The following is a 12,560-nucleotide window of genomic DNA, read 5'->3' on the forward strand; positions in this document are numbered from 1 at the left end:
TCGAAACGTCACTGTGTCAGGAAACTCATTACTGGTCGGACCAGGGTTCACATGCACTGTAATTTTGATGGAGATATCTAAACGTGGTAAGTGGTAAGGACAGATCATACCAAACTGGGCGACTATTTTAGAACATGTACATCTTGACTTATAACTTCTTCTAGCGATCCTTTGCATGAAAAGCCGAATTAGTTGCATATTCTGCTTATCCATTAAAGATAGGTTACAGAAGTTGTAAAAAACTGCTGTCACAGCAACTGGGGTTTTCTGGTCTAGGATGTGAATCCAATCCATTTAGAATTGCCATAGCAATTCTACCACTCCTGTGTGGAGTTTGTTGGTCTCCCATCGGGCGCCTCCCCAGGTGGCGGATAGGGGAATGCTCACCAGATATGGTGGGTACCGGGGAAATAAAATACCCGGGGTGGACCAAAACTAGCAACTGCTGCCTTGTTGTATGATATTGGCTTATGAAAGGCTAAAGGAAGAAAACCTTGAGTAAAAATTACCTAGTCCTCCGGGTTGGGGGTTGTGCAGTGGGCCAGCTCCTCACTCACATAAAAACATAAAAATGCTGAAAAACCTAATAATATGCCTCGGAAAAATTAGAACTTTGGACGACGAACTGGCGATGAGAAACGAAAAATTATGTTTGGATGCTGGAATGTGCAAGGTATTTCCACTAAAATAAATTTACTACCTGCAGAACTTGACATGTTCAACACGGATGTGGTCGTACTCTCTGAAACAAAGAAGAAAGGCGAAGGAGATGAAGGTCTGGATAATTATGTACATATCTGGAGTGGGGTATCAAAAGCAGTAAGAGCAGGAGTCTCCATTATGATAAAGAAATCATGGAAAGAAAGAATCACAAATAGGACATTCATCAATCAACGTATTATAACTGTTGAAATGACATCATTTCCTAGGGAAGTTTGATTATTGGCGTATATGCACCCACGAAAGACAAAAAAAAATAAGGAGAAGGATACATTTTGGGACACCCTCAGGGAGACTATTGAAAAAATCCCAAGAAGAAAGAAACGGATTATCATGGGATATCTGAACAGAAGGGTAGGAATTAGAGAATCTTGTAGAATAGTAGGAAAACATGGAGAGGACGAATTTAATGACAATGGGGTACGATTGATTGCAATTTGTGAACAATTTGATCTAAAAATTACCAACATATTTTTCAAACATAAGGACATTTATAAATATACTTGGCAAAAGAACACCAAAAAACTTCGTTGTATAATAAATTATATTATCATTAGGCAAACAAGTAGTTTCAAAGCAGTAGACGTCAGATCTTATAGAGGAGCCCAGTGTGGATCAGACCACTATCTAGTTAAAATGAAGTCTTTCTGGCCATGGAATAATGCAAAGGGTGGTACAAGTAACATACATAAAAAGAACCAGACTGAGAAAGTTGAAAATTTGCCTTTTAATATTGACAACCTACAAGACGAAAGTATCAGAACACTCTTTGCGGCCAGGATGTAAAGGAAACTGGTTGAATCATTTGAAGGAAGTACAGAGGAAATATATGACTATATAAAAGCGAATTGAAAATCATAGCAACAGAGGTGTTGGGTAAAAAAGCTAGCAACCACGACCGTGCAGCACAGTGGTGGTCAGAGGAACTAGAGGTCCTCGTTAGAAAAAAACCAAATTCAGTGGTTGAATGATAAATCAGAAGTAACAAGATCAATATACAAGGAAAAGAAGAATGAAGTGATGAAAAAAATAAGGATGGCAAAAAATGAAGCCTGGGAAAGAACATGTGCCAAGGTGAATAGCAAATTAGGATTTGGGAGAGCAAAAGAAGCATGGTCAGTATTGAAAGGGCTTCGACAGGATACAAAAAGCAAAACTAATCTCCAACTGATAACACAAAAGGATTGGGAAGAGTATTTCCGAAAATTATTAAATGAGGACAGAGAAGAATATCTAGAAGAAGGAACAGGGGAAGATAAAGGACATGAAGATAATGACATCCAGATTTTAGAAAGTGAAGTACTTCAGGCGTTGAGAACAGGTGAGAATGGTAAATCACAGCGACCAGGCAATATCAGTATGGATTGTCTGAAATATGGTGGTGACAAAACTGTGAAACTGATAACACAGCTCTTCAACAAAATGATACATGGAGAGTCAATACCCAATGAGACGAAGCTAGGCTACATTAATACAATATTTAAGAAAGGGGATGGCAAAATTTGTCCAAACTATCGAAGAATTTATGTTACAAACACATTAATGAGAATTTTTACGAAAGCAATTAATAACAAACTGGAAAAAAAATTTTAGAACCCAAGAAGAACAATGTGAATTCACGGCTGGGTGATCATGTGTAGACCATATTTTCACATTACGACAGATTTTGGAGAAACATAGGGAAAAATCAAAAAATATAGGATTAATTTTCATAGATCTAGAAAAAGCGTATGATACTGTTCCAAGAAAATTACTTTGGAGAGCACTACATATGGCAAACATAAACCCTTCCTTGATTAAAATAATACAACACATATATAAAGATAACATTTGCCAAGTGAAAGTTGGTAATAAACTTTCACAGAAAATTAGAACAAGCAAAGACCTTTTACAGGGCTGTCCCATGTCACCATCATTATTTAAAATCTATATAGATATTAGCCTTAGAACATGGTCATGTAAATGTAATAGTATGGGATTAGAAATAAGAGATGGAGTTTACCTACATCATTTATTATTTGCTGATAATCAAGTAGTCGAAGCACAAGATTTGGAGGATGTTAACTATATGTGCAATCAACTAGTAGTAGCATACAAAACTTGGGGTTTGAAGATTAATTACCAAAAAACAGAATACTTGACTAATGATTCAGATGAGCTATACATTGAAGAAAAGAAAATCAAAAAATAAACACTTTCTGTTATTTGGGATCCATTTTAGAAATCGAGGGAAAATCAGAGTCAGAAATCAATAAAAGAATTAGTAGCGGACGGAGGGTCATTGGGATGCTTAACTCAGTCCTATGGAGCAGGAATGTAATGAGCAGAACTAAAAAATTAATGTACAAATCCATATTAGAGAGTGTGGTTCTGTATGGAACGGAGACCTGGACAATTAACATGAAGCACATTAAAAAATTACAGGCTCTAGAGATAGACTTTTGGAGAAGATCGGAAAGAATCTCCAGGATAGAAAAGATAAGGAACACCGAAGTAATAAGGAGAATGAAAATAAAAGAAAGAATATATGACATCATGGATAGGAAGAAATTACAGTGGTACGGGCGTGTACGACGAATGGAGAAAACCAGAATACCAAAATTGATACTGGAGTGGGAACCGGAGGGGAGAAGAAGAAGAGGACGCCCTATGACCACCTGGATCCAAAATGTACAGCACACAATGAGGAGAATGGGCAAAGAGGAAGAAGACACACAAGATCGAAACACCTGGAGAAATATTTTGAGAATATAGTTTAAGAACGGTTATTGTTTGTATTGTAATTTCCAAGTAAATTATTATTTTGGAGATAAGCTTCTGTAATGAGGAAAAGCTCAAAATAATAATAATTCTACCACTTAATAGTTTCCGTGATTCAGGTCACAAACTTATTCCATGATAAGCAGTTTTCATATGCATTGTGAACTATTGTGACAGGTCTTCCATGGGCTAGTTCAGGAAAGACAGTATGTTTCCCAAATGGTGGAAAACATCATATTGTTAATTTTATTGCTGCTTGTAGAGATGGTTTAGTGCAAAAAATATTGGGTAAGGCTAAAATTAAGTTAAAAAAAAGACATTTAGAGGTCGACGCACAATCTTCGGAATTGTTTCCACCGGCCGCGGTGGTCTCACGGTTCTAGGCGCGCAGTCCGGAACCGTGCGACTGCTACGGTCGCAGGTTCGAATCCTGCCTCGGGCATGGATGTGTGTGATGCCCTTAGGTTAGCTAGGTTTAAGTAGTTCTAAGTTCTAGGGGACTAATGACCACAGCAGTTGAGTCCCATAGTGCTCAGAGCCATTTGAACCATTTTTGAATTGTTTCCAGGACAAAGTTCCTTTATGCAGCAAGTTGCAAATACGGAAGGGGACGATGTGGAAATTTTGTGTTCTTTAGTTAGCTAAGTTTATTTATATAAATTGTCCTCTGCGAGTCTTAAAAGAAATCGCGACGCTCAAGAAGATAATATCTTAATTACTACAGTGAAATTTGGCCAGAGTCTACAGATTGCATTAATGAATTTTTACATTTCATTAGAAAGATTGCAACAAGCATTGAAATTCAAGCTGCATAATGGAAATATTAGACAGGGAAACGGGAATCAGGACGAAACCCACAAACATCACCAAACTAATCTTCACTAACATAATTAGAATGATTATCACCATGGTGGTAATAATAATTTTTAAAGGGGGAAATTGCAATGGGAGTTTTCGCTGTGGGAATCAAGACTGGGACAGGAGTAAGGAAAACTAAATTTCGCCACACTTCAGGTACAGAAATGGCAAAAAAAAAAAAAAAAAAAAAAAAAACGAATCAGAAAAGTAATCCATATTTTAAGAATACTATGGCTATAGAAAATTTGTTCGATCCAAAATCAACAGAAACTGAGTATATTGTGAATTCTGATGAGGAGTACCCTAGTATCAGGAATTTTGATAGACTACCGGCAGAGGTAAGGGGAATTAACTGACGTAAAGTCATTGGTGTATCGACTCACGCAGTTTCCAGTTTATTGGCGGACGTTGGAAAAGATTATCATAGAAAACAGTAAGTGTGTTGCAGAAACGATCAGTATTGTTGTTGTAAATTGTCGTAGCTGAGCTGTGAAAGAATCAGAGCTCCAAAACCATAGTAGAAAGCACTGAGGTTAAATAGTTATAGGTACAGGAAGCTGGTTAAGGCCGGAAAAAGTACAGCCGAATTTTTTTCAACCGATCTAACAGTGTTCGGTTAAAAGAAAACTTGAGTCTCATTTCAAACAGGTACCCCACTCGTACATTTATAGTCGGTGGTGACGTCGATCTACCATCGATATGATGGAACAATTATACATTTAAGGCCGACGGAAGGCATAAAACGTCATTCGAAACTGTACTGGATCCTTTCTCAGAAAATAATTTTGAACAACTAGACCACTCGAAACGTAAATGGTTGCGAAAGCATACTCGACCTTTTAGCAAACAAATAATCCTGGGAAAATAGTGAGTATCATGAGGATTACAGGGATTAGCGACCATAAGGCAGTTGCTGCTAGGCTGAATGTTGTAATACCTACAACCATCAAAAAGAAACGCAAAGTATATCTATTTAAAAAAGCTGAAACAAATGGTCTTAATGCCGTTTGAAGAAACACTCTTCACTCCTTCCGATCTGATCATGTAAGCGTAGAAAAGTTGTGGAATTATTTCAAAGATATAGTATTTACAGGAATTGAGAGATATATACCATGTAAATTAATAAGTGATGGTACTGATCCCCCATGGTACATAAAACTGGTCAGATCATTGCTGCAGAGAAAAAAGCATACCAAATTTAAAAGAACGCAAAATCCCCAAGACTGGCCAAGTTTTGCAGAAGTTAAAAATATAGCGCGTCCTTCACTGCGAGATGCTTTTAATAATTTCCATAACGAAACCCTATCTCGCAACCTGGCAGAAAACCGAAAGAGGTTATGGTCAGACATAAAGCACACCAGTGGGAAGAATACCTTCACTGCGCGATAACAACGGTGAAATGGCTGATGACAGTGCCATTAAAGTTGAGTTATTAAACATTTTTTTCCCGAAACTCCTTCACCAAAGAAGACAAAGTAAATATGCCTTAATTCCAGTCAGGAACAACTGCCAAGATGAGAAACATAGATGTTGATATCCTAGGTGTCGCAAAGCTACTTAAATCACTTAATAAAGGTAAGTCTTCTGGTCCAGATTGTATAAGAGTCAGGTTCCTCTCAGAGTATGCAGAGACAATAGATCATATTTAACAATTATATACATCAGCTCGCTCACAGAAACACACGTACCTAAAAAGACTGGAAAATTACTCAAGTCACACCAATACCCCAAAGCGGAAGTAGGAGTAATCCGTTGAATTTCAGTTCCATGTCACTAACGTCCATTTGCAGTAGGGTTTTGGAACATATAATATGAAGTACCCCAATGAAAACGATCTATTGACACATAGTACGGATTCACAAAATATCGTTCGTGCGAAACACAACTAGTTCTTTACACTCATGAAGTAATGAGTTCTATCGTCACGGGATGTCAAATTGATTCCATATTTTTAGATTTCCAGAAGGCTTTCGACACCGTTCGTCAAAAGTGTCTTCTAACCAAACTGCGTGGCTATCCAATATCGCGTCGTTTATGAGACTGGATTCGCGATTTCCCGTCAGTAAAGGTCACAGTTTGTAGTAATAGACGGAAAATCATCGAGTAAAACAGAAGTAATTTCCGGCGTTCCCCAAGGAATTTTTGTAGGGCCTCTATTGTTCCTGATCTATAGGAACGACATAGGTGACAATCTGAGTAACCTAGTAGAATTGATTGCAGATGATACTGTCATTTACTGTCTTGTAAAGTCATCAGACGACCAAAACGAATTGGAAAATGATGTAGATAAGATATCCGTATGGAGCTAAAAGTGGCAATCGACCCTGAATAAAGAAAAGTGTGATGTTATTCACATAAGTACTAAAATAAATTCGCTAAATTTCGATTACACGATAAGTCACACAAATCTGAAGGGTGTTAATTCAACTAAATAGTTAGGGATTATAATTACAAACAACCAAATTGGAACGATCACATAGATATTCGTGTTGGTAGAGAAAACCAAAGACTATGATTCGTTGGCAGAACACTTAGAAGGTGCAACCGGCCTACTAAAGAGACTCCTTACACCACGCTTGTCCGCCCTGGTCTGGGGTATTGCTGTGCTGCGTGGGATCCGCATCAGGTGGGACTGATGGATGACATCGAAAAAGTTCAGACAAGGCTGCTCGTTCTGTACTACCCCAAAACAGGGGAGATAGTGCCATAGACATGATACGTGAACTTTAATGGCAACCATTAAAACACAGGCTTTTTTGTTGCGACGGGATCTTCTCACGAAATTTCAGTCACCAGTTTTTTCCTCCGATTGCGAAAACATTCTATTGGCACTTACTTACATAGGGAGAAAAGATCATTACGATAAAATAAGAGAAACCAAGGCTCGCACAGGAAATATTATGTGCTCGTTTTTCCCGCGCGTCGTTCTAGAGTGGAACGGTAGAGAGACTGGTTAAAGGGCCAGCCGGGATGGCCGAGTAGTTCTAGGCGCTGCAGTCTAGAACCGAGCGACCGCTATGGTCGCAGGTTCGAATCCTGCCTCGGACATAGATGTGCGTGATGTCCTCAGCTTAGTTAGGTTTACGTAGTTCTAAGTTCTGGGGGACTTATGACCTCAGACGTTAAGTCCCATAGCGCTACGAGCCATTTCAACCATTTGAACTAGTTGAAGGTAGTTTCGTTGGAATAACTGCCAGGCATTTTATTGTGAATAGCAAAGCAATCACGTAAATGTAGATGAATCCAGAAAATTTAGAAGTCGATGATGGGGAATATTCCTGGATTCCATATGATTGGGAATATATTGGTTTAAGAGGTAATGTTAGCACAGAGTGGTACATCAGGAAACAAAGCAAATACTCTGTTAATGATTGGAAATGGCACAGTAAAATATTGAAGACGCTTTACGTCACTTGGGTGTGGGTTGTGGGGTGGGGAATTTAATGTACCAAGAGCTCTTGAAGGGAGAGAAGGTGAGATAGGGGGAAAGGAGGTACTTACTGAATCGTTTGAGGGAGTTGATTAGAGATAAGGTTTCTCTAAAGTTATAATATGAACCACTTATATAGAGAAGAGATTAAGTGATATTATAAAGTTAAAGTATGTAGAGATGTAAGAAATAATAAATGTGCTGCTCATAACAGAAATAAATGTGGGTAACGAAAAAATAGGTGCGCTCTTCGATTCTGACAGTAATGTGTCAAACATTTGGAAAAATTTTGTCATTAGGAATAAAAATAAAAAAAGAACTCCTCTCGAACAGGCCATGAAGGCCCAACCGTACCTACTGGTCGCCGTGTGATCCTCAGCCCATTGGCGTCACTGGATGTGGATATGGAGAGGCATGTGGTCAGCACACCGCTGTCCTAGGCGTGTGTCAGTTTACGAGACCGGAGCTGCTACTTCTCAATCAAGTAGCTTCTCAGTTTTACGTTACAAGGACTGAGTGCACGCCGCTTGCGAACAGCGCTCGGCAGACCGGATGGTCACCCATTCAAGTGTTACTCCAGGGCGACAGCGCTTAACTTCGGTGATCTGACTGGTACCGGTGTTACCACTGCGGCAAGGCCGTTGGGGGGAATAGGAATAAGAAGGGAAAATTTTTGATTTTTCCATTCACTAGTGTAAAGGCTGAAATTGCATATGGTGGACTGATTAAACCTATAAAATATGAAATGCATTTAGATTTTATGTATAGTGGATATTGTTTTAGCGTGAGATGTTTTTAGTTAATCAGCTGGTTAAAGATGTTGTACTGGCTATGCATCTTGTAGTGCAAGTACATAAGTTTTATTAACTGTATACAGAAACACCTCAAAATTCAGTTAGAAAGTAAGAGACGGATATATAGATTAAAAGATCTTTTACCTGTAGACCAGCGGATAGTACGTATAAAAATCACTGAACATTAACAGAATTGTAATTCTATGTATAACCAAATAAAAGAAATTATTGGGTTGGGTGAAAATATTTCTGGGCAACGGCCTTGCCGCAGTGGATACACCGGTGCCCGTCAGATCACCGAAGTTAAGCGCTGTCGGGCGTGGCCGGCACTTGGATGGTTGACCATCCTGGCCGCCATGTGCTGTTGCAATTTTTCGGGGTGCACTCAACCTCGTGATGCCAACTGGGAAGCTACTCGACCGATTAGTAGCGGCTCCGGTAAAAGGAAACCATCGTAACGACCGGGAGAGCGGTGTGCTGACCACACTCCCCTTCTATCCGCATCCACATCTGAGGATGACACGGTGGTAGGATGGTCCCGATGGACCACTAGTGGCCTGATGACGTAGTGCTTTTTGAAAATATTTCTAACTTGAAAAGAAACGAAACGTGTAATTTGTTGAGATGGTATGAGGATATTCACTCACACAAGCCCGATATGATGACAGATTTTGATTATTATGTTATGGTGTGTCCACATGAGTAGACAAGAGCAAAACCACGTTTAATTGCTGTGTTGATTGGGAGAGAGTATGGGCTAGATCAAAACAAATGTTAGAGTTAGATATCGTGGAACAATGTATGAGTGATTATTGTAACGCAGTTGTAGCAGTTAAAATAAGGGTAACTTGGTTAGAATAATATTAAACTCTTGCAAACTGAATAAGATCATTGTGAGGTTACTTGGCCAGCAAAACAACATGGCAGAAATCTAAAACTGACGTTGGTTGTCGATCTGACCTCTCGTCCCTGAAAAATTCCGTGGATCGAGACAACAGACGATAGACAGCTTTTTCGCTGAAGTTATAAAGTCACCATATCAATGTTGTGTCATTCGCATTAACGATATCAGTTTAATCTTTTCTGAGGGCACGAAATCATGTGGTAGGAGATGGAATGTTGAGCTAATGTGAGGTCGATGTGGACAACATTTAACTAGCTAAAGAATGTTGGAGTGAACATTGGGAGTCATTGGAGGGACAGCCTTAACTCTCGCGATATCAAGGCTGGGGGAGGTGTACTTTATGCAGACCTTCCAAAGATATTGTCATCTCCTTAGTTATTTTACATTTTGATAGTTTGAAAATATTTTTAATGCTTTTAATGAGTTCTTTTATCACATGCTACAAATGTTTTAAATTTTTCAGCTAAGCATAACCAAAATATTTAAGTCGAAATAGTAGATATCACTTCCCACAACGAATGTTAATCAGTAGGTTTGGCATCAGCATTGTGAGTAGAAGTCAACCATACAGATGAAATATGCTTTTTTGTTGTGCTCAAAAGTTGGGCCAGCTTGGTAGTGCATGTTATTGAAAATTGCATCAGTATTGCGAAAATTGTGGTAAATGATATTTTCAGACCCTGAAACCAAGTTAAGCATCAATACTTCTTTAGAAGTGTGTTGTTAATATTAGCCAACAATAATCAAAGAATTTTTTTTAATTCTTTTTTTTTTTCTTTGAGTGGGTATAAGATACACTCTCGCACCCCCCCCCCCCCCCCCCTCTCTCTTTCACATACAATGTTAACCCTTAACTCACGAGGTGACTTTTCTGTAACGTATACCACAAGGTGGGGCCTCTGGGACCCCTATGTTTAAACCAAGAATTAAGGCAAAAATCATTTGAATTTTTTGATTTATGCTTTATAACATTTATTTTTACAATTATTTAAGTGTTGTTTAAATTATTTTTTATTTATTATTAATTCCTTTAACTCCATATGTGTAGCATAGGGCTGCAATAACATATTGCCATCTGTTTGTGTCTTCTGCTAGTATCTTCATTTCTCCCCATCCTATTCCTAGCTGATGGTCATCTCCTTCAACTGACCATCTCCATGTCATTATGGGCCTGCCTCCTCTCCGTCGTCCTTGCGGTATGAAGTGCTTCTCTCGTAATATGTTGATTTGGTCTTCTAAGAGTATGTCCTAATCATCTCCATCTCTTGCTTCTGATTTGCACCTCAATTGGCTTCTGGTTTGTTCTTTCCCAAAGAGTCTCGTTAGAGATGACATTTGGCCACCGCATCCCCAGGATGTTTTTTAATGCTTTTAGTTTATTTTAGTGCACTATACAAAGCCTGCAGCATTTTATTATTTATCACACAAGAGCACATAATTTTGTGTGGTTCTTTAAGTACTACACGTGAAGTCCTGCCCATTCGTCTTGTGTAGGGTGCCTAAAGGATGCTGCGTTCTCGGAATGCTATACAGCAATTCAAGCAAATAACTTTGGTAGTTTTACTTCAATAAAGCAGATTTACAATAGTTGTATTTAGAATGAGTGTCGCAAGCGATGGGCGAAATGCAGACAGTAATGTTCTTCGCTATAGATAATGTTCATACAAGTTTGACACAGTTTGTGGACCACTGATAACTGCTATCGTAGCACTCCCTGCTAGGCCTGTCCGCATACTGTCCTGACACTGAGCGAATACTGAGCGCCCGAGGCTGGCAGGAGCGGCGCTTATATTCTTCTGTTGTAGATGTCTCTCCTGTCGTGGTGCAGTCCTAATCAGCGCACCAATGAATTTTTCTGATGTTTATATGTGAAGGAAAAATGATTAACAAAAAAGAGAGTCATTTTAGATTGTAGATGTACTTCTAGTAATGTGTCACGTCATCAACAACTTTAATCTTGACGAAATTCTGTACACCTTTAATCCATACGGATACAGACTCTGATTCATTTACATTACGACGATTCCTTGTCCTAATAACCAACAGCATTGTAGACATACAGTAAGATGAACCACGATCTCTGTTATACACTTCACATATCTGAAATGTACGATAAACAGTAACTTCTCGGCTGTTTAAAGTCTCCAGCCCTGATTCGGTCTCTACTTTACCACCACGAACTAGAGCCACAGTAACCAAACCATTACCATGTGCACTAGCATCAGAATTAGTAAGTGTAAAATACAGTACGCATCCGCAATGCACTGAAGGACCATGAAGAATAAATTGCGCACCTACTCCGTTCTTCGTAGTAATAGATATATTATCAATAGCTTTATACACTGTAAGGGGCGAACACCTTCACTTCCTAAAATAAAGCGGCATAACTAGTCTGTGTCGATGCTGCTGCACGCGTGGCTGCTCGAAGACTGACGCCGTCTTACCACAAACGTCACTCGACACAAACTAGTTATGCCGGTAATAGCGGAACAGACATTGGTAGCAGTTACTTCTGTAAAATATCTGGGAGTGTGCGTGCGGAACGATTTGAAATGGAATTATCATATAAAATCAATTGTTGGTAAGGCGGGTACCAGGTTGAGATTCATTGGGAGAGTCCTTAGAAAATGTAGTCCATCAACAAAGGAGGTGGCTTACAAAACACTCATTCGACCTATATTTGAGTACTGCTCATCAGTGTGGGATAAGTACCAGGTCGAGTTCACGGAGAAGATAGAAAAGATCCAAAGAAGAGCGGCGCGTTTCGTCACAGGGTTATTTGGTAAGTGTGATGGCGTTACGGAGATGTTTAGCAAACTCAAGTGGCAGACTCTCCAAGAGAGGCGCTCCGCATCGCGGTGTACCTTGCTGTTCAGTTTTCGAGACGGTGTGTTTCTGGATGAGGTATCGAATATATTGCTTCCCCCGACTTATAACTTCTAAGGAGATCACTCATGTCAAATTAGAGAGATTCGAGCGCGCACGAAGGCTTTCCGGCAGTCGGTCTTCCCGCGAACCATACGCGACTGGAACAGGAAAGGGAGGTAATGACAGTGGCACGTAAAGTACACCGTTGGCTGGCTTGCGGAGTATA

The 12,560-nt window shown here is 39.4% G+C and overlaps 1 pseudogene; it reads left to right on the forward strand.

Moving 5' to 3' along the window:
* The first annotated feature begins 8,814 nt into the window (after nucleotides 1-8,814).
* Nucleotides 8,815-8,932, forward strand: LOC126337432 (5S ribosomal RNA; annotated as a pseudogene).
* Nucleotides 8,933-12,560: the final 3,628 nt, after the last annotated feature.

The sequence above is a fragment of the Schistocerca gregaria genome, chromosome 2 (assembly GCF_023897955.1).
Source record: "Schistocerca gregaria isolate iqSchGreg1 chromosome 2, iqSchGreg1.2, whole genome shotgun sequence".
NCBI classification, from domain to species: Eukaryota; Metazoa; Arthropoda; class Insecta; order Orthoptera; family Acrididae; genus Schistocerca; species Schistocerca gregaria.